At 32.5% G+C, this 21898-nt stretch overlaps 1 long non-coding RNA gene across 1 annotated transcript in view; it reads left to right on the top strand.

Annotated features, from left to right (window-relative positions):
• The first annotated feature begins 14010 nt into the window (after positions 1–14010).
• LOC118194472 (uncharacterized) overlaps positions 14011–21898 on the top strand; it is a 123072-nt gene continuing 115184 nt past the window's right edge. Inside the window, exon 1 of the long non-coding RNA XR_015041043.1 lies at positions 14011–14133. This is a non-coding gene — a long non-coding RNA (uncharacterized LOC118194472). The remainder of the gene's footprint in view (positions 14134–21898) is intronic.

Below are 21898 nucleotides of genomic sequence, written 5' to 3'. Positions count from 1 at the left end.
TATGTTTATCGCACTGTGGAAACACAACGACACGTAAAAGACATCAAGTTTTTAATAACTTCGTAGTCCTCCACTCGGATATGGGCATCTGTAAACTCTAATTTGGAATTTGTTTTATTATCTATTTCATATTTTGTAAAACTTTAACGAATGTTTGATTCACAAACTCAACGATTTCAAAATGTTCCATGAACATCAACATCATGTACAACTTCAAGCACGGATAATTTATAAGCGAGGAATTATGCTGGCACCGTTACAATGACTTACGGTATTTTGCGTCGAATGCCAGTATCACTTTTCAAATCCCGTTTTGAATCCCCCTTGAGAAACGCCCCCTTTGGGCATAATACAAAATCTGAAAGCTTTCTTTCCAGAAGCTTTTCCTCTGAGAGCTTTCCTTTTTGTTTTTATTTTTCCTTGTTTTAGTCCAAAGGGGCAATTTGCCCAGAAAGACTATTAATTTCGTTTTGGCATTTTGCGTTGGTTCACTATAAATGTCTGTTGACTTTTCAAATTCTGGCCACCAAACGTTAGAGCTCTGTATTGCATTTAACGAAATTAACTAATGAAGAATCTCCATAGATAAATGAATGTTTCTCGCATTGTGATGTAACAACGGTACCTAGAACCATCTAATTTTGAATAACGTAATCCTCCACCCGAATATGGGCATCTAGAAGTCCTAATTTGGAATTTATTTTATTATCTATTCTAAAGTTTGTAAAACTTTAACGAATTGTTGGTTAAGAAATTCAATGATTTCAAAGCGAGCAATAGCAATACAGTACGGAGGAAAAAAAATATATCGTATCGGAAATTCTAAAGATAGGCTCATTTAAAAAAAATTTTGTGATATTGCTGTTGAGCTGAATTTTATGGTTTAAGTGCGAAGAACATGATTTTTGATAAACAAAAGTAACGCTTAAAATAAAATGTTAAAAAAACGCCCCTTTGGGCGTAATGTTAAAATATGAAAGCTTTCAGATTTTTTTGGGGTATATGTTTTTATTAATTCAAAGAAAAGAAAGAGAAGTAAAAGTATCTCAGAGCATGTTTATCAAACTTTCATGAAACATAACTAAATATTAATCTTATTCTTAAATATGTTGCGAAGATGGCTTACCTATTTAATGAGATCTTGTTTAAACTTAAACATGTAATCCTGAAAATGAAATGAGTAATTCACGAAAGATAAAATTTACCCAATATGCCAACAATATTTTTTACAAAGCTAAAATATATTTTTTATGTGTATATTTCCTCTTCAAAAATTAACCTACAATTAGTCTAAACAAAAGCATCACTTATTTTTCTTTCTTTTAGTTGAAAATTAATGCTCTCCTTGGTTGATTTAATTAACTTTTATCTGAAAAGTATTTACTCGCTATTTTAGTAAAATTAGTTGCCTAAAATTTCGAAATGTTTGCATTCTGATCATTAACAAGTGAGTTATTAATAGATAAACAGACGTATTTTTCGCAATTATTTATTACAGGTGTAAAATTCTTTCTCCGTTTAATTTTCTGCTACTAGAATGAATTCTGAATTAGAAATATTTATTCTTTCAAAAGAGAACTAATGATTTCTCCACATTACAATTTCCTTCAATTTGAATCTGTTGTTTTTAACTTTCTTGCAAATATTAATATTGTTACGTTTTTTTCTGACACTAGTTATTACGTTATTTTCTTCCTTCACGTTCGTAAGGGGTTCGTGGGGATTTGGAGTGAATAATGACGACACTGGATGAAGTATCGAAATACACTTCATTTAGTCAATATTAATCAGAACAGCTCCAAAGTCATGTTTTACAGTCGTCGAAGATCTACTATAAACTCGCTAGAACAATCAGCGACACAGCCTTCACACTATCAGGCTATACCGGTAGAGACAGCTTCAAAGCACCAGAGTACAGCTCCCAACTCAGCTTGGTCGTTCTTGGAACTCTACGTACTCTCGAGACTCTCCACGCTACAACTCGCGATGCACTCGACGACACACAGAGCACAGCTCCCGACTCTTCGATTCAGTCGTTCCCGGAGCTCAGCATACTTTCTCGACGATGCACTAACCGCGATACTCTACGAGACTCCTTCGTTGAACTCGACGACCCACTCGGCACTCACTGCCCGGCTGTCAATTCGATCGACTCCGCAGGGATTGACTCGTAGACGAGACACACTCTCGATGAGGGACACACCCTCACTGACTGCGGACCAGCAAGGTTTATATAGCTTTCGGCTTGTGTTCGAGAATATTCTGGGGATAAACCGGTAAGAATTCGTTCCAGAAGGTTCTCCATCCGTCCGTGGCATATTGCCAATTTTGTCGCCAAATGTCGACAAATATGGTAACCCTGCCTTCCCTTGCCTTTTTATGGCAACCCTAAAACTGCTTTACGGGGAAGCTAACTGCATGTACATTTCGTAACAATATGTTTGTGACTTTTGCTTTACACTGAAGACCAGCTGAATTAAGGATACCTTGTACATACATTAGATACTTTTTGAAGCAGGGAAGATGAAAAATGAGCAATGCAAAGAGTTGTTTAAAAGAAAAATACACAAAAAAAATCAGTTTATCAAAGATAATAGCAAAATTTCAAAGATATAATAATAGAAAAATCTAACGCCGCAAAACCGCCAGAGACTCGCATAGATTTTCACGTATGTGACTTACACAGCAGCTTGCTGGAATATATAGCTGTACCAACTTGTGCATCTTGAATACGTAAAAATTCGTCGCCGCACTTGGCCCATTTCTTGGCAATGAAAAAGTATGATGCCAGAAATGGTCCCATAATTTGACAGAAAAAAATCGTAAGGCAGGAATTTATATAAGGAGTTTTTAGACGACTTTTATTGTAAGGATTAGGCCTTTTATAGCAGAGCTGGAGACAAAAAATGTGCAGTGTCCGCACTGGGATTCGAACTCTGGACCTTGCAACTGCTGGCTGTGCGTGCTTTCCATTTACCCCAAGAAGGCACGTGGTGAGGAGGGAGAATAATTTTACATTCTCTTTTACTTTTACAAAGTCGAAATGAAAGGCCGGTACCCAATCGCCAACCATTTTGGTAACGAATTATCATCCACCACCCTTTCATTCGGGCATCGTCATAAAATTTTTGTAAAGCAAGAAACCGGGAAAATCTGCACTAAACTCGCCAGGATTCGAAATTCGTGTCACCTTACAGTGTTTCTGGACCTATTTAAATATTTACGTAATAATTTGCTGACTACAAGAGATGAATTTTAGAAAATCATCTTCAACAGGTGTAGAAGCTAAGGTTTGTAGTTTATAGATATTCGTTGGATACCTCCAGAGACATAAACATGTCTGACAAGGTCGCTTTTCGTCACAATTTTAATATGTGAAATTTTAAATTTTAGTTGTCTTTAATATGTGGAAAAAACTATATTAACATAAAGTGTCATCCACTGCAAGTTTAAAAAATGTATTGAACTTGAGTGGATGAATAAAAAGTATTTTATTAACGACTGAAAATTTGAGCAAGATATAGGGAGAGTGTGAGCTAATAGTAGGAATTTAATAACTGCTATAAACTTAGGATAAACCTTACAATCTAAAGAATATAATTTTTAAAAAATTATAAATTCCATTAATGTTTCTTAAATGGCGAGTTTTAAGATTTCAATTACTATGGATAAAATGTTTTTCGCCCGTCACTCTTCGTTTTATTGGATTGTTAAAAAGTTCCCGTTTTTTATGGTTCCTGTATTTTGTTGGTGATATTTTTTAGGTGCACCAGTATACCTTTTGCATGCTAACAAACAGAAACCTGAGCGTTCGAAATTATAAATATGCGAGGCTACTATTTTATAATGGGCAGCAGCCAAACACCTCGTATTACAAAATATCTCTCGTCCCACTCCTTCCTCATAAAGCCCGACTAGTGACACAACACATTCAAACGAAGATCTTTGTGTGTGTAGATTGATCAGCTCGATTACTGTAATTAAATCCAATGAACATGTGTTGGATACTCGAGACAACCTTCAAGCTGCCAACCATTGCCACCGAACAACTTATTTCTACTTAAAAGTAATAATAATCATTACTTCTTTTGAGTTTATTAACTTCATCATAAACAGAAAAGAAAGACCAACTGTTCCTGCGTTACTGCAAAAACGGACCACATTTTTATTGCGTTGCCCCAACTTATTTTGTGCAAAGTCTTCTTTTAGCTAATGATCCGATGAAAAATACTTCCCGTATAATATATTTTATGCGATTTTAAAACTTACATATTTTCTGTCAAATTCCTTCTATAATTTTTTATTTTGTTTGTTTTTCCGATTATTCCATAATTTATGGAATTACTATAGTTGCTTTAATTTATGCATCATAGTTTATACAAGAACATTAGGAAAATTTTTAAGTATAGAATACAAAATAAAACTCAAGTTATATATCACTTATGAAATTTAAATATACTATAACTTATGAACTTATTAAAACTTATGAAATTCAAATAAATTACGAGTATAGCAATAATCTTATCTGAAAGAACGGAAGAGAGGAATTTTTTTCAAATCCGAGCAAAACTATTTTTATTCATAAAATAAAAATAATTACATAAATAAAAATAATTACATAATTAGGAAAACATAAAATGTTATAAAAAATGAGTTAAAATATAAATGATATTTGAAGTTGATCCAATTACGTATTAAATGAATTTTGAATATGGGTAGAAAACAATGTAATTCAGAAGAAAATATCTTTCAGTTATGAACGTGAGTTGGGTTTAATGTATAATAATTTCTTATTAACCGAATAAATGTTAAGGAAGAATAGTAATTTGAATAAAAAAAAAAAAATTCTGATGTGTGCACCACGTGACTTCCTTGTACAGCCTATTAAATTATACACATTTTTGGCTGCATTTCATTTAAACTTATTTCCCCTAATTTTATTAGAGATATAGTTCTCACCCAATCGGTTCTCACTTCGCGGCAAGAAAAAGAAACACGGAAAAACTCTATATCTTCATTAGAGATTTAAAAATAAGGAAAAAAATAAAACGCCAGATACAGTTAAAACAATTAAAAAACAATTTTTACAATTAGAATATAATAATAACTGCGCAATAACCAGCAGTTCTCCCAACGTGTAAAAAGGCAGATTTTTCGGTGCACACAACTGAAAGTTTCCTTTTGCTTCCATTCGGCAAAAAGACACTAAATGTGCAAAAACTGAATTCAGTATTCTGCCGAGTTTCAAATGTAAACAAATATAGCTGCTATGATAAGAAAAATTGCGTAGCAGCGATATTTGTTTAAATTTGAAACTTTGCAGAATTTTGACTTAATTCAGCGTCTGCACCTTCAATGTTTTTTTGCCGAGTGGGACGAAAGTAAACTTTCAGTTTTGTGCACCGAAAATTTTGCCTTCTTTGTCAGCTGAGCCGAACTGCTTGTTTTTATGTAGAAACTCTAATTTTAATTGTAAAAATTGTTTTTTAATTATTGTAACTGTATTTTCTGTTTATATTTTTCTATATTATTCAATTTTTAGTAGATGTGTTTTGAGGTTTTATGTATTTTTGCCTTGTCACGAAGTGAGCACGCAATTAATTGAATGGGAAATCTATCTCTAATGAAATTCGAGGAAATAAGTTTAAAAGAAACGCAGGAAAAAATGCGTATCATTTAATATTCCGTGCAAGGAAGTCATGTTTTGTACACATCAGATTTTTTGAATAATGGGATTTTAATACTTCTCCTCGGAAAGCGCAGAAACGTATCCTTCAATCCTCAGTCTGTTTACATGCGACATTTTGAACGAAGAATAAATTTCAAAGTAGCAGACGTTATTCTCATTTCAAATAACAAGCTGTCGTAAAAACTTCTTATTCTGAAACGTTTACTTTTGTTTTTTAATCTTTAACGGCATCATTCTAAAAATATGCTAACGCCCTCTGTATTACGCAAAGCGGTAAAGTGCATTTCTTCAAATAAAATGCAAACAAATGTGAACGAAATTTGAATTGTTTAAAACACTAAATTCTGGAATATTGTCAAACTGTGGTCTCAATTATGATCACTCGCCTCCTTGGTGATGGAATGACATCGTTTGTTTTAAACTGGTGATGTTATTATTCTTAAATATCGGATTTTTTTAATTAAAGATTTATTTTGATAAGTTACATGTAGTTCCTAACTCTGGATATTTTTTACGTTACTGCGTTTAAGAAAAAAAAAATGTCTTCAAACCAATGTTCAGATACTCCGCGTGCAAACTAATTGACCATTTCATTTACTATAATGATAATCATTAATTCATTTGACGCTATTTCGGCATACGCCATTAAAATTAGCGATTGACCGATAAATTTAATTGGAAGCGTTAACTGCTGTGGCGACGAGAATACCAAAAAATGCGTATTTAACGAGTCGTGACATCTAATCACCACGCGACTCGCTAAATGTCATTTATGCTTCGCTGTCATTAACAGGATGAGAATGCAGCCTCTAAATCATCGCCAACAGACTAGCTACGTCAGATGAACTTGTTCGGATTCTGCAACAAAGTTTAAACAACACCAGAATTAGCTTCAGATTCAGTTATATTATCTGTTGAGTTATGATGCGAGATACCGCTTTGGACCTCTTTTAAATTATTGTGCGTTTAAGGACAATTGTTTTGAGAACTGACACTGAGTCATATGACTGTTGCAAGCGATTTCTTGTAAGATATAACCTGAAGAGGCATTTTGCAAATACATAGTATTTGTAATTGCATTAAGTAGTGTAAAATGTTTCTCGTGCTTTACGAGAAGAATTTTATAACTACTTATGTAGAATCGTTAGGTTATTTTGAAGCAGAAGTTGTAGGATTCCCCACTGTGTACTTCTAAGTTACGGATGAATTTGAAGAATCTTAAGAAACTAGTAAGCGTACAATCACTTGAGTTCGTGAGAGAGAAAACAACAAGTGAGAAGGCTGAAATAACCCTTTACTATTCCAACTAAAGTTTAACAAAACTCCGTCTTGGAGTTGTACAATAAAGCCGACACTCGGGCTTCAACTTAGGAAACTAAGAATTAACTAATCTTAACTAAAGAGATGTAGCCGAAGCTATCAAAATTCTAACACAGTTGGCCCCTTAATGCTAATTGACTGCGAAGCTATCATCAAGGGCGTAAAGTACGGCCAAGCGTAATAATAGCTTACCGAAGACTAGCCTAAAAAGGCGGATGCGTGCTGCCAGAATATCTGATATCTCTCTCACTAAGACAGTAGAACTTTGCGGTTAAATTCCGCTCTTCCTCATTTGCATTCAGATGTGATTCTAAAACTACGTTCTGGCCGGAAATGGTAAGTTGAAATTAAGAAGCGATAGGAAAGGAAGTTTAAAATTTAACTGTTAATAAAATTAATATATTCCTTACAAAGTACATGAAAAATGAGTAAGGTCCAGGTTCGAGTCCCTTGCCGGGACTCGAACCTGGACCTTTCAAATACACTTCGAGCGTGCTACCGTTTCACCAAGAATGCATGCTGGAATAACTGTCTTTTATTGCATTTTTATTTGCATTAAGAACACTCTTAGAATTTTATATATTTTTATTTCGATTTTTTTACTTATAATTTTATTTATTCGGATACTAATTTTATGCCTTGTGATATTTTAATTCTATATGTCCTTGTTTTCTTTTACTTGATATGTGTTAATAGTTTGGGTTCTAATGTCGTGATTGTGCTTGAGTTTGGTTTTGACGTGGGATTCCTTGGTCGTATTCCTCTCATTTGTAATCTATCATTTGTAACCTTATGTACTCCCCCCCAACTCTCGAAACGGCAAGGCCGTATATATACGGCCTAGAATATTTTTTGTTATATTTGTAAGGACGTATATATACGTGCATATTAAAATATGGCCAAAAAATTAAGGCAATATATTAAAAGTATACAAATCCAGGTATAAAATACCAGAATAAATTTTACATTAAAATCAAGAAAATAATTTTTCTCATAGTAGTTTTGGGAAATTTGTGCTTTCTTACCGAAAACCCTGGCCGGTCAGAGGGTTAAAGGGCGACTGGGGATTAGGAGAAGCAATCGCCAAATCCCGATGGTGACGAATTATTGTCCACCACCTTTTTTAGTTCGGGTGCCACTGTAGAGTCATTAGGTTATTTTGAAGCAGGAGACATGAAAAATGACTCTCCCCAGAACTCGGAACCTGGATCTCTCGTATACGCGGCGCGTGTGCTACCATTATACCACGAAGACATGCAGAAAGGAGAGAGAAAATACTTGTTACTGTGTAAGCAAGTGCTAAAGAAACGTTCTGAATTACAAACAGTTTTAAAATAACAATGCATGTACATGTTATGTTTTCTTTCTTTTCCTTAAATCTTATGAATAAATTATTGAGCACCTAATTATTAATGCAACATTCAAGTACTTTTTTTTTTTTTTTTTTACTTCCTTGTACGAAGTAAAAAGGTCGTAACATCCTCAAGTAAGAACAGAGTAAAGGACCCTTTTCCCCACAAAAATTATAAAACTGATTTAAAATGAATTCTAAAGAGAAATTTTCGTGGCGTCTGTGCATACGTACGTACCTCGCATAACTCATAAACGAGTAGTCTCAGAACATTGAAATTTTGTACGTAGGACTTCTATAACATGTAGATGTGCACCTCGTATTTTGGTTGCAATATCCACTCTGTTACTCGGCTCAGTGATCTCAGTTGCGTTATCCTTATATGTTTGTAAATTGTGCATTTTTTACTTTAAAAATGATTGAATTATGTTGTTCTTATCTTCCGGTTAAGGTTTTTATGCTTTAATAAATCTGCATGCATTATTTGTGGACTTATCAACAATTTAAAAGTTGTTTAAGTGCAACTAAGCCTAATGAATTTTGCGATGGCGGACATGTTTGTTCACATTTTAAACTTGGAAAAATAGCGGATTTGTTGCCACTGTAGAGAAACTATCTGTGAAAAACTGTTTCTTTTTTGTTTTGTTTGCTGAACTTCTTTTATACATCGTTTTAGATTTAATTATAGTATTTGAATAGAACATGTGGCGCAACGATTAGATAATTCTTGAAATGATATAAATTTATATGCATTCTGAGTTATAATATGGACGAAATGTAACGCTGTTAAGTGAACCTAGCGCCAGAGTGTCGCTATGGTAAACAAATATAGTGAATTTTAAAAAGTGCATTTATTCTATTGTAGTTTATGCGCTATCGACTATGTAGATTTAATTCAATCTAATAAGTTTAAATGAAATGCAAGAAAAAATGCATATAATTTAATATTCCATGCAAGGAAGTCATGTAGTGTACACATCAGTTTTTTTTTTTTTTTTTTTTTTTTTTTTGGTAGTTATAGAATTGGTACCGGAATTTGTAATATGGAGATATATTTAGCATCGTTTCCCATTCCTATACCTGGAGACTTTAAAAATGCTAAACTTATAGAAATCGAGCTTCTATTAAGAACTCGTGTTCTCTGTCCGTAGTTATCTTGTATAAGAAAGACATTGTTAGAGTCTTTGTTTAGCTCACTAATATTTCAGCAAAATACATATGTCTTCAGGGTGTGAATTTAGTTTCATTTTTATCACCTGGTTTGCTTTAGTATATTTAATTAAGGGAAAGCACTCAAGAGATGTCTTCGTGGATGACATTTAAAGGAAGCTAGCTCAGGAGCTACACAATGGGAAAACCTCGAAAACGGGCCTTCAGCAGGCCCGTTCACAGGCATTCGACCCCAGGATCGAACTATCAAATTTCAGTGACTATTTGGGTACTAGGCGCTATTTGGGTTTATCGTTAATTCATTTGGAGTATACTGATATATTTTAGGACGAATTTAAGATTATTTATTATTGATGTATTTAGAAAATTTTCATATTATTAGGATATTTTAATATAATTTACAATTATAATTATTAATTTTTATATTATTACCATATTTTTATATTTAAGTATATTTTTATATAGGACATTTTTTAAATTATTGTATTTTAGGATATTTTTTAGTCCAAAGGGGCAATTTGCCCAGAAGAACTATTAATTTCGTTTTGGCATTTTGCGTCAATTCACGATAAGCGTTGTTTCACTTTTCAAATTGGTACCATTCAATGTTATCGCCCTGTGTTATATTTAAAGAAATTAAATGATGAAGAATCTGCATAAATGTATGTATGTTTCTCGCATTGTGATAAAACAACGGTAGCTAGAGCCATCCAAATTTGAATAACGTAATCTTCCATAGAATATGGGCATGTGGAAGCCCTAATTTGAATTTGAAATTAGTTTTCTTATCGACTTCATATTTTGTAACACTTCAACGAATTTTTGATTAAAAAGAAAGAACGATTTCAAAGCGAGCCATGGGAACACTATGCGGAAAAAAATTTTTTTTTTCCTCCAGCGCGCGGGTCTCTGTATCGGAAAATCTAAAGATAGGCTCATTTTAAAATTATTTTGCGATGTTGTTGTTGAACTGAATTTTATGGATTGAGTACGTAAAACATGATATTTAATAAACAAAGGTAACACACAAAACGTTAGAAAAACGGCCCTTCGGACGTATTTTAAATCTGAAATATTCGAAATTTTTTAATTTCGCATTACACTGTTTAGTCTTGGAATAAAAAGTGATAATTTCGTTTCTCCCATTACGAAGATTTTTCGGTAATATCTTTAGTGATATGTTTCACTGCTGAGTGTTCGGTACGTGTTGCTTTGAAGACTTTACTAAAAGCAAAATGATTTTTGCCATCAGACTATTCATTCAGTAAATGTTATAATAAATAGGAGAACACAAAAGTATTCAAGGGTAAAACATTTTTAATTTGCAGTATGAAATTTATTACATTAATTAATATTTACAAGCGGAACAGAAAATTATAATTATTTCCTGTTAAATCCAAGTAAAAATTTCTCAGTGATAAGAATTAGATCGAAAACATTATTTAAAAATGAATTACGTTTGGAATATATTTGTAGCAGGTAAATTCTGCTAAACCAGACTTGCTAAGTCACTAACAAAGTCTTAAATACTTTGTTATCAAGTTCAAGAAAGTAATGAAAGTCATTCATTACAATCTTTTGAGTCCAAACTGTTATGTTCACATTTTCTTCACCGGTTAATGAGTTTTGAAGCGTAAAGATCTCATTGATGTAAGACGGAATATTAATAATTAATCTCCTTCAGTATTTTCCAAAGAACGATCGAATCGAAAATATTTTAACTTAATGAGTTTTAAAGTGCCGGCGTGTATTCTTGATCTGATAAAGCACTCTTCCCAAAATACCTCGTTTAGAATGGAAAATAGAACAGAACATTAATAACGAAAATTGCGACTTTTTGCCTTTAATTTAACCTTTATTGGCATATTCGACTTTCGTTTGGCATTTGGTTGGAGGAACGATTAAGAACTTTTTGAGCTAATTCCGTTCTTTGTTTTTCGAAATTAATTCCAAAGAAAGGCTGTTACTGAATATTTAAATTAAAATAAGAAATTATAGATTTACTGCCTGATACGAAAGTCGAACGTTTTGACAAAAAACATTAATTTTATGTAACAGCAAACATTTAAATAAGCTCAGGTGCATGAGCTATAGCGAAGTAGGAGTATGTTTGCGAATGATAAAAAAAAATCCGCTTCTTTCTTTGAAACTGGAAACATAAAAGAATTCCAAATATTTTAAACAGCTACATATTATTATTTATTAAATGTGCATGATGCAGAATACTTTACATTTTGAATGACATCGTAATAGATACCCTCTTATCAATCGTTTAAATTTGGTTAAGAAAAGCACATTAACAAAATTAAATAAAGTTTATTCTTCTCGAAGATTTTGTGTCACACCATTTTCACGTTTTTCTTTTAAAAAATTTTTCCTGAATGCGTTTCCTCAACAAAATCGTCCTCAGGGCCATTATTACTAGTAGTAGTAGTAGTCAGTAGTAGTCTTTGTTCGTCGTCGTGTTAGTAGTAGTAGTAGTAATAGTAGTTTTTGTCGAACCGAAATCGAAGGTTTTGTGTCACATCATTTTCACAATAAGCATTGTTTCACTTCTCAAATTGTTACCGCTAAATATTATCGCCCTGTGTCATATTTATAGAAATTAAATAACGAAGAATTTTCACAAATGTATGTATTCTTGTCGCACTGTGATAGAACAACGGTATCTAGAACCATCCAATTTTGAATAACGTACGTTTCCACTCGAAAATGAGCGTCTGGAAGCCCAAATTTGGAATTTATTTTTTATTGATTTCATATTTTGTAACACTTCAACGAATTTTTGGTTAACAAACTCCACGATTTCAAAGCAAACAATGTTCGAAAAAGGAAACATTTTTATCTCCAGCGCGCGAGACTATGTGTCGGAAATTCTAAAGATAGGCTCATTTTAAAATTATTTTGCGATATTACTGTTGAACTGAATTTTATGGTTTAAGTGCAAAGCACGTTTAAGAAATAAAGGTAACACACAAAAGGTTAAAAAAAAAAGTCCCTTTGGGCGTAATGTAAAATCTGAAAACTTTCAGATTTTTTTATATTTAATTTTTAGTTATTGTTAGTATTATTATGAGTAGTAGTAGTATCATAAGAGTAGTAGCTAGTGGTAGTAGTAGTGCCAGGACTACTGTTCCTTTTACTTGCCTTTGGAAACATCTGCAAATCCTGAATGGAAACAGGAAGCTTAGTGAAACTTTAAAGTTTACGGCATTAACTACAAATGCAGTTAATGCCGTAAACTTTAAAGTAAAATGTAATTACTACTACTCATAATACAACTAGTAATTACTACTACTCATAATAATACTAACATAAATATCATTTATTTTAAAAACTTATGAATCCTTTTATTTAAATTACTTTACTTCGATTGTTCCGGGTAAAATCCTGGAAATTTACCTTTGGTAAATAAAATTTTAACAGAATTTTAATGAAACATCCTTTCTTGCTGATATTAAACTTCTATTGAATTTTTCATAAACGCTCATCTGAAAGAATAGAAATAAAGTTTAAAACTGTTCTGCGACTGTTTGCATTTAATAGAAAAAAATTTAAATAACGGTAATAAAAAATAAAGGGATTATTTGTAATATAAATTTTACATTTTAATGAAAGAGATTTTTCAGCCTTGTGCTTACTGTTTGTTAAAGTTTCGTATTTGTTTTAGTTTGCATTTTATAATTACCGATTCATAACTTTTATCTAAAACTATCCCCAAAGGAATATTTTGCCCTTTTTAGCTTAAAATATACACGATTATGGAATTGTAATCAAAGGAATATTTTTCAGTATGATAAGCTACTGCAGTTAATTTCGTTCGAAATAGGAAAATTAAAGATATCTAAACTAAAAGATCTACGTATGGAAGATTTTATTTGTTTTATCTCATCGTTCAATATTTAAAGCGATTCTTTGCCTTTAAACACATTCGCGTGATAGGAATAATTTTTATTTATTGCGTATTAGAAGCTATTAAATTTTTTAGAGATTGGAAATTACGTCTCGTTTCTGACAAATAATCAGTGCCCATAATTCCTCCGTAACTTTGCTAAAATCTTAATGAGCTCGATCATTCGCCTTTAGTTATGTTTCCCTTGCCATTACTAAAAGGTATTTTTTCGCAAACAGCCTCCATTAACTTTCTGTATTATGCAATCCAAATGACATTAGGGCAAATTTTTAAAAATGGCACCATGTCGATCTTTTTTAATAGCGCGGAAAACCAAAACAGAAATCTGACTAAAAAAGAAAGAAAAGAAAAAAAAAGAAATCTGAATAGGTCTTTTCCATTCCTTTCACCTTTTCCCCGATCGCGAACTACATTTCGCGGCAAGCGGTGTTCTGACTCCAGCGCACTTTGGACCGACACGTTGCAAAGAGGATGAATGCGGAGGGATACAACGAGTATCGATTTTCCCCCAACTTCCCCACTCCACGAGCGCGAACAATCCCTATCCACAGCAGCCAAAGAGACTCAGGAGCCGTTGGGAGAAGACGCCTCTACAGGGGCTCGTGCGGATTCTGCTACCGCCACCAATATGTCGTGAGTCGTTCAGTGAGCACGCTTTGGAATGGCTTCATAAGATGGCGCGTGAGTGAGGTGAGTAACATTCTTCTAAATGTGGCGTCGTTACTCGAAAACACTTCATTGACATTTGAGAACGAAATGGCTCACATGCACGAGACGGTTCCGCTCATTTCCATGAATGGAAAGACTTTTGTCACGGTAACGAGTTTAAGAGCTGTTATCGCCATCAAATTAGAGCCATTAATGCATATAACATTTGGTGAAGGTTTTATGACTATCACGGGGATTGGTAAAACATGAGCATTTTTTCCGTTTTCTTCACTCTAAACGTTTGCCGTAGGTTAGAGCATTTTAATTACGATACGACAGATACACGCTGATATATTTCGTCTTTTTTAATTTTTTTTTTCACTTTCACTGTTTATTTGCATTGTAATTTTTTCATTTGATTCCAAACATATTTAAATTCGTGACTGAGAAATAAAAATTTATGTTATTTAGTAAATTAAGCTTTTCTTGAAACAAGTTAATTTTTTAAATTTCCTTTAATTTGGCAGTAGTTCTAAAATCATGGGGAAATATGCAAATTCTGTTTGTTTCCAATTAAAAATAGAAGAAATATCTTAAGAAAAATTAACACATAGTTCATGTTTAAGTTAACTCCTACACCTTAAAACCATAAGGTGACTGTTGCAAGAATTGGGATAACTTATTTATTTTAAAAGCAATTAAAACACCTTTTTACAGCTCACTACGTAATATAGCTGCATTCTGAAATGGCAATCAGAAAGTTTGTGTTGCCACAAATATTTTTATAAATTAATCCGCTTTGTGACAAAATTTTTCGCCATGTTTCCACCTTGCGCGCACAGTTTAAAACATTCTGTTGCATAATTTAATTCCGTATTTAATATATAGCTTTTATAACATTTGGAAACTATTGTGATCCAAAGATTCTAAGAATTTCATGTCAAATTTTTATTTTATGTGGAGTTGAGTTTATAAAATATATTTTATTAAAAAAAATCTGTAATGTTTTCGTCCATAACATTTTTTAATATTAAAATATTCATCAGATTGTTGGTTCAGTTAGAAAATAGTGCCCATATAAAGAATTTCATCAAATTTCAAGTATGTACCATTGTCCATTTATAAAATATCCTGCGCGCAAGGTGGAAACAGGACGAAACATTTTGTCACAAAGCGGATTAAAATTACAAAAATATTTGTGGCCACACAAACTTTCTGGTTACTAGTTTCTAAACCAGCTATATTATGTAGTCAGCTGTAAAAAGTTGGAAGTAATTGCTTTTAAAATAAGTAAAATATCCCAACTCTTGCAACAGTCACATATTCTAAGATCATAAGGGGTTTGAGGTGTATGAGCCCCCTTAAAATATTTTTAGTCCAAAGGGCGTTAGCACATAAGGGCTATGAGTTATTAATTTCGTTTTGGTATTTTGCGTCGAAAACTTTAAACGTTAGAATTGTTGCCACTAAATATTATTGCCCTCTATTATATTTAACGAAACAAAATAATCAAAAATCATAAATATATGTATGTTTCTCGCATTGTGATAAAACAATGGTATCTATGGTAAACAGCCATCCGATTTTTAATAACATACGTCTCCACTCGAATATGGGCATCTGGAAGCCCTAATTTGGAATTTGTTTCATTATCGATTTCATATGTTGTCAGGCATAACGAATTTTTTATTAAGAAACTCAACGATTTCGAAGCGAGCCATGGTAACACTGCACGGGAAAAAATTCATCTTCCAGCGCGCGAGACTGTGTATCAGAAATTCTAAAGATATAATGTTTTTAAATTATTTTGCGATATCACTGTTAATTTGAATTTTATTTCTAAGTGAGAAGAACATGATATTTAATAAAAGTAACACACAAAACTTTAAAAACATGATATTTAATAACAGCTTTACAGACTTTACATTATGGCCAAAGGGGCGTCCCCTTTGGCCATAATGTAAAGTCTGTAAGCTTTCAGATTTTTTTTTTATTTATTTCATCACGTGTGAGAATTTAAGTAACTTCTGTTTCAAAACGCATCGACATAAAAAGCTTTGTGTTACTAATGGGCAAAGTGTTTTGTGTTTCAAATTTAATCAGAAAGGTCTGCAATATAAAAGATGCGTGTCATTACTCGGTTAAGCATAAAAAATTTGTCTTTCGAATTTAATCAAAAAATGAAAAAGAAAAGAAATCTGAAAGAAATGTGTTGCCACTACATGAATTAAAATATTATCTTGCATGCGGTAGTGCATTGTCGTTCGGCAAAGCGTAAGATTGTATTCAACTTTTCCTTCGAGTTTATTCTGTTATTAATTAACAAACTAAGTGATTTAAAAGCAATAAATTCAGGTCCATTTCAGTTATTATTAATTACTAACTTGACGCATGAAATCCTATTATCTGGAGTTATTAAAATCATTATACCTATTTCTATCTTTTATAATAACTATGTTACGTGGTTGGCCGCTCAAGCGACTAGTTATCTAAAAAGAAAACGAAATCTTAGCAGTTTAAAGGAATTGAAGCGTTAAATTAAAAAAAAAATAAATAAATATTACTAAAAGTTAAGTACTTATCTTATAACTTTATGAAAAATCCGAATCTTTTTAAAGATTTAATTTCCTTCTTCGATTTTGTTTTCATGACTTGTTTCATGCAACTGAGTTGTTAAAAAAATTAAGCACATTATTGATACGGTGGTGGTAATATTACGATCCAATAATTAAAAATTTTCAAAGCGGGAATACACTTCAACGGAAAGGTCTCAGAAGGTAAACGTAAGTTTACATTCTACTTAAGCAAGATAAACCGATATTTTCGTTTTGGCTAAGTTCAACTGCGGCGAGCTTCTTCAGTGTGAATATGATGAATTATCAAGGAAAACGTTGATCAATCAAAATAAAAAGCAAATGCTTTTAAGGAGTGTTGGAGCCCAAAAATCTTCAAAAAATTGTCATTTTGGATTTTTACATTTTCAAATTCTCTACACTTTTATTTTTTTTTAAATACCATTCTTTAATCTTTATGAAAATTAGAATTGTAAAAAAATCTAGTTTTAATTTGTCATCGAATGCTTTGATCAATGAGGATTTTTACATAAAAACGCGTTTTTCTCCCAACGTGATTTTTTTTATACTCGATGTACCTTTTCTCAGGAACTACTGCTCACAGGTATCTAAAATTTTTATGGATTATTTATTAGGTTTCCTAATATTTACTGAAATGAGCTTTTTGTGATAAACTAAGAAAACAAAATTAGCAATTTTTTTTTGTGTGAGAAAAGTGCTAAATTTTACTATGCCTAACAAAATATTCTGTAAATTGCTCTAGAATTCAAAATGTTTCAAAAGCTTATTTCAGTACAATTAGATAGGTATACTTTAATCACACAAGAAATTTCAAGCGTGTATTTACAGCAGACTTTGAGAAAAGGTACATCAAAAATGACCAATTTAACAATGTCAATATAGGGGTTGCTGATACCCCTTAATCAAAAAACCCCCGAAAAATACACCCGAAAATTTTGTACTTGATATGCATCTTCTCTTTCTCATAACAGAAAGAAATTTGTTAGTATAGTAAAAATTTCTAGGATTTCTGGAATATCAAATAGAATAATTTTGATGAAATTCTGATAATTTTCTTTGAATTTCAGAATAAAAAGACTGATATGCGAAGAGTCATTCGAACTATAAGAGAATAAGTAGGGTAATAACTCCTTTTTCTTATCATTCATCGGATAAAAAAATACCTAAACGGGCATTTAATGAGCCATTTAACAATAAAAGCTTTTATCGCAAGCATGTTGGCGGAGGACTTAATCCATTTACGTAGCAGAAAGACTATCTTCCCACAAACAGCTTTTTTGAAAGAACTTAACAGTTAGGTACGAGAAGGTTAGGTGCGTTGCATGTAACACGCATTTGGCTGTCTCGTTAATAATATCTACCAGCTGCCAAGCGGTAAAAATTACTGAACACTGGTAATTCTGTCCGAGTTTCGAATCCCACGAACAGCTGGCTACATGGGCGTTTTCGTAGTTTTCCCCATGTATAGCGTGTTATACGAGCCAATTTCCCTTAGACAGACCTTCCCGAAGGCATCCCTCCTCTTAGGCAGATAGCTCTTTAGGCTTTGCCATAATCACATACACCTCTCATTAATCATACGGTTTCACTGCTAATTACTAGGTTCTTAAGCAGCATTTCGATTGCTATTACTATATGGTACTTTTAGATTTTCTTCGTACTCATTTTTCAGAATGGCAACAGTCTGGCGAGTTGGAGATAAAATGCTTTATTTCGAAAAGAGTTGCGACTGCTCGCTTTCAAATCGTAAAGTTTTTTAATCAAAAATTTGTAAGTTTTACGAAATCGATGTATATAATTTACAAAGAAGAATGTCAGTTTGCGTGTTTGTTCGCTTTATTGATTTCTCATCAATTAGGATCTATTTTTGAGCACACTTAATCGACCAAAATTAAATATAGGTGAAATATTGGACGGAACTGGAGCTTTTACGACCCTTTGATTACAAAGCCGAAAATCGTTCAAAACTGCGTGCCATTGTTGCTGATATAATGGGGAAGAGTTAGTTTGCTTTTCTATCGAATTTTTTACTTGCGTTCCCTGTCGCATCAGACGGACAAATGCACGACTATGAATCTTATTTTTTGCATCGTTATTGGAGATGGATTACAGCAGTATCGTTTCTCTCTGTTGTTAGACACATTACTCTTAGTCTAACTTAACTGGCATCAGGTACTTTCGCTGGTTATATAACAAAGAAAATAACATGGGTCCTGCTTACGGAGAATAATGGACTGTTTCATAACTAATACGGTGAGAGTAATACGTTGGCTGTTTTATTTTTCATTAAGAGTTTTTTAATAGCAGTAAAAGGGAATAAATTTTGGCGTTTTATGATTAAATTAAGGAGAAATCCTCTTCAAAAGCCTTCAAATACTTGATTTTGTACCAACAGAAGGTTGTCAAAAACAAACGAAACACAGGAACAACAGGAAGCCAAGTTCTGTTAGCATGAACGGACTGGCTGCACTGCATGGGCGTTTTCGTAGTTTTTCCCATTTGTAAGGTGTATATGAGCCTGTTTCCATCAGAAAATCCTCCACGAAGGCAATCCTTCTCTTAGGAAGGTAGTTAATTTTGATTATGTGCTTTGCCGTAATCATACTAAACCAAACCAAGCCAAAATGAAATTTATTAAATATATCTGACACTGTCCTACGAATTATTTGAATCGAATGTTCTCCATTTTTCTCTTCAGACTGAAAATAAATTTACACATAAACGTACACCATATGTAAATAGCGTTAGTATTCGTAATATAAATGAATCTTAAAAAAAACTGAGTGGCTCATTTTACCGATATCAGCATTAAGTGTCCCAAACTTCAACTTTTATCTAACACTAAGATAAATTAATAATTGATTAATATAATTTACTTTGTGATTTTACTTGGAAATATCTATTATTGTAGTGGGAGACGCATCAGTCAAGAAAAACTGAGTTCTGACTCTAGGATATAAACAGTTCTCAAACTTTACCTGAAACAATTTCCATTACAGTATTTCAGACCTCAAATCTGATGAATTTTAAAATTTTATTGTGTGTATTTCATTATTTTATATGTTGCACAATATTTAACACTATAATAATGAGCAAACACTATAGCCAACTTTCGAATATATGTAATTCTAACTTCCATCTGTTAATATTTTTAATTTGGGGTTCAGCAGCAGGGCCTTTATGAAAACTTAGGCTAGGACCCTGGCGCACAAAAATATTTAGCTTGAAATTTGATCTAAAAATACGCTTACGTAACGACATACATAAATATATTAGTTTTTACTTCTAAAGGAAGTATTGTTATCGCGAAAATTTTCGAGTATCATATTTCAACGAAAATATCCATTCTGACCGATATCGAATACAATTTAATGATATTTTTGCGTGATATCTGTACGTAAGGACAGAACAAAGGACTCTTTTTCCCAAAATGGGTTGAAAAAATAATTTAACTTTTAATTTTTGTTTTCAAAATGAAAATGAAAATGATTAACTAAAGGCATAAAGCTTACACAGAAGATAAGAATATGTTATTCTTATCTTCTGGGTAAGCTTTTTATGCCTTTAGTTAATCTACATGGAATAGTTGTAGATTTATCGGCATTTTAAAAGCTGTTTACTTGCGGCTACGTCTAATTTTTTGTTACTATAGCAGCCATATTTGTTTACATTTCAAACTTAGCAGAACAGTGAATTAAGTTAATTTGTGTACCTTCAGTATCATTTTGTCCAGTGCAATCAAACGTAAACTTTCAGTGTGCACCGAAAAATTTGCTTTCTTACCCGATGACCGAATGGCTTGTTTTTGCGTAGAAACTCTAATTTTTAATTATTTTAACTGAATCTGGTATTTTATATTTTTCAATTTTTAGTAGATATATTTTGAGGTTTTAAGTTTATTTGTCTTGCCGCGAAGTGAGGGCTGAATTAATGGAACGAAAAATATATCCCTAATGAAATAAGTTTAAATGAAATGCAGCAAAAAATGCGTATAATTTAATATTCCGTACAAGGAAGTCATGTGGTGAACAACATCAGAATTCTCCCCCCCCATAAAAAGTTAAATATCGTATTAATTTGCATATTGCTTTCGGCTGTTTTAATATGCAACCTCAAACAATAAGTAGCACTTATTTTCTACCTAAGAAGCGTAATATGAAAAATAATTTCGCATTTTACCGTGTAATTTATTTTGTTTTCAGTTCCATTTCGGTTAATACTTCGCTTTTTTTATTTCAAAAATTACGATCATTGTTTCTAAAAACACTGTATTACTTGCATCAGCCTAAGGAAAGCACTGTAGCTATAAGGAATAGCTTTTCTTTCTCAAACACGAATTTTACACTAATACTCTAGAACAGCGGTTCTCAACCTTTTAACTAACGCGCACCAACTAAACAAAAACTGAAACACTTTACCAGCACTACATTTTACGATAATTATCTTTTAATTTCTCAATAGAAATATTTAAAAAATGTATTTTGCCATTTGAACAACCTATTGGTTATTTGTATTTAATGCGCACATATAAAAAAATTAGATTAAAATTAGGCTACCATTTAAATTATCAAAATATAAGTTATAATACTTTAATTCTAAAATTTAGCGTGAAATTTTGTCCTGTTTAAGCGAAATTAATTTCTTTATGTCTGTCTTATATCACTTAGCTTTAACCGGGAATTGGGAACCACTTTTAATTTTGTTCTGTATTTATTTTTCGAATATAACGTGGAGTATTTAATTATGGCAAGGCACACTAGGGCTATCTGCCTAAGAGGAGGGATGCCTTCGTGGAGGACTTTCTAAGGGAAACTGGCTCGTATACACGTTACACATGGGGAAAACCACGAAAACGCCCATGCAGCCAGCCCGTTCGCGGGATTCGAACCTCGGACCGAACTACCAGTGTTCAGCGACTTTACCGCTCGGCCGCTGGTGGGCAAATATATAACGTGGAAACAAATCCTTGTTCACACAAATAGGTTGTTCAAAGAGGCAATAAAAATTAGATAGCTTTATTTGAAATGCTTGAAATTATTTTTACAATTGCAACATTTTTCGGGTGTTATATTTCAACGAAAATATTCATTTCCACCGCTATCGAATGAAATTTAACGATGTTTTTGAGCGACATCTGTAGGTGTAGTCTTTTCCCGAAAATGGGTTGCAAAAAGAATTTAAAATGGATTCAGAAGAGAATTTTTTCGTGACCT

This window comes from Stegodyphus dumicola, chromosome 5 (assembly GCF_044657685.1).
Source record: "Stegodyphus dumicola isolate Sdum_Otavi_A_Nest chromosome 5, ASM4465768v1".
Classification (NCBI taxonomy): Eukaryota; Metazoa; Arthropoda; class Arachnida; order Araneae; family Eresidae; genus Stegodyphus; species Stegodyphus dumicola.
Note: the sequence above shows the minus strand (reverse complement) of the source record. Positions and strands in the feature narration are given on the sequence as shown.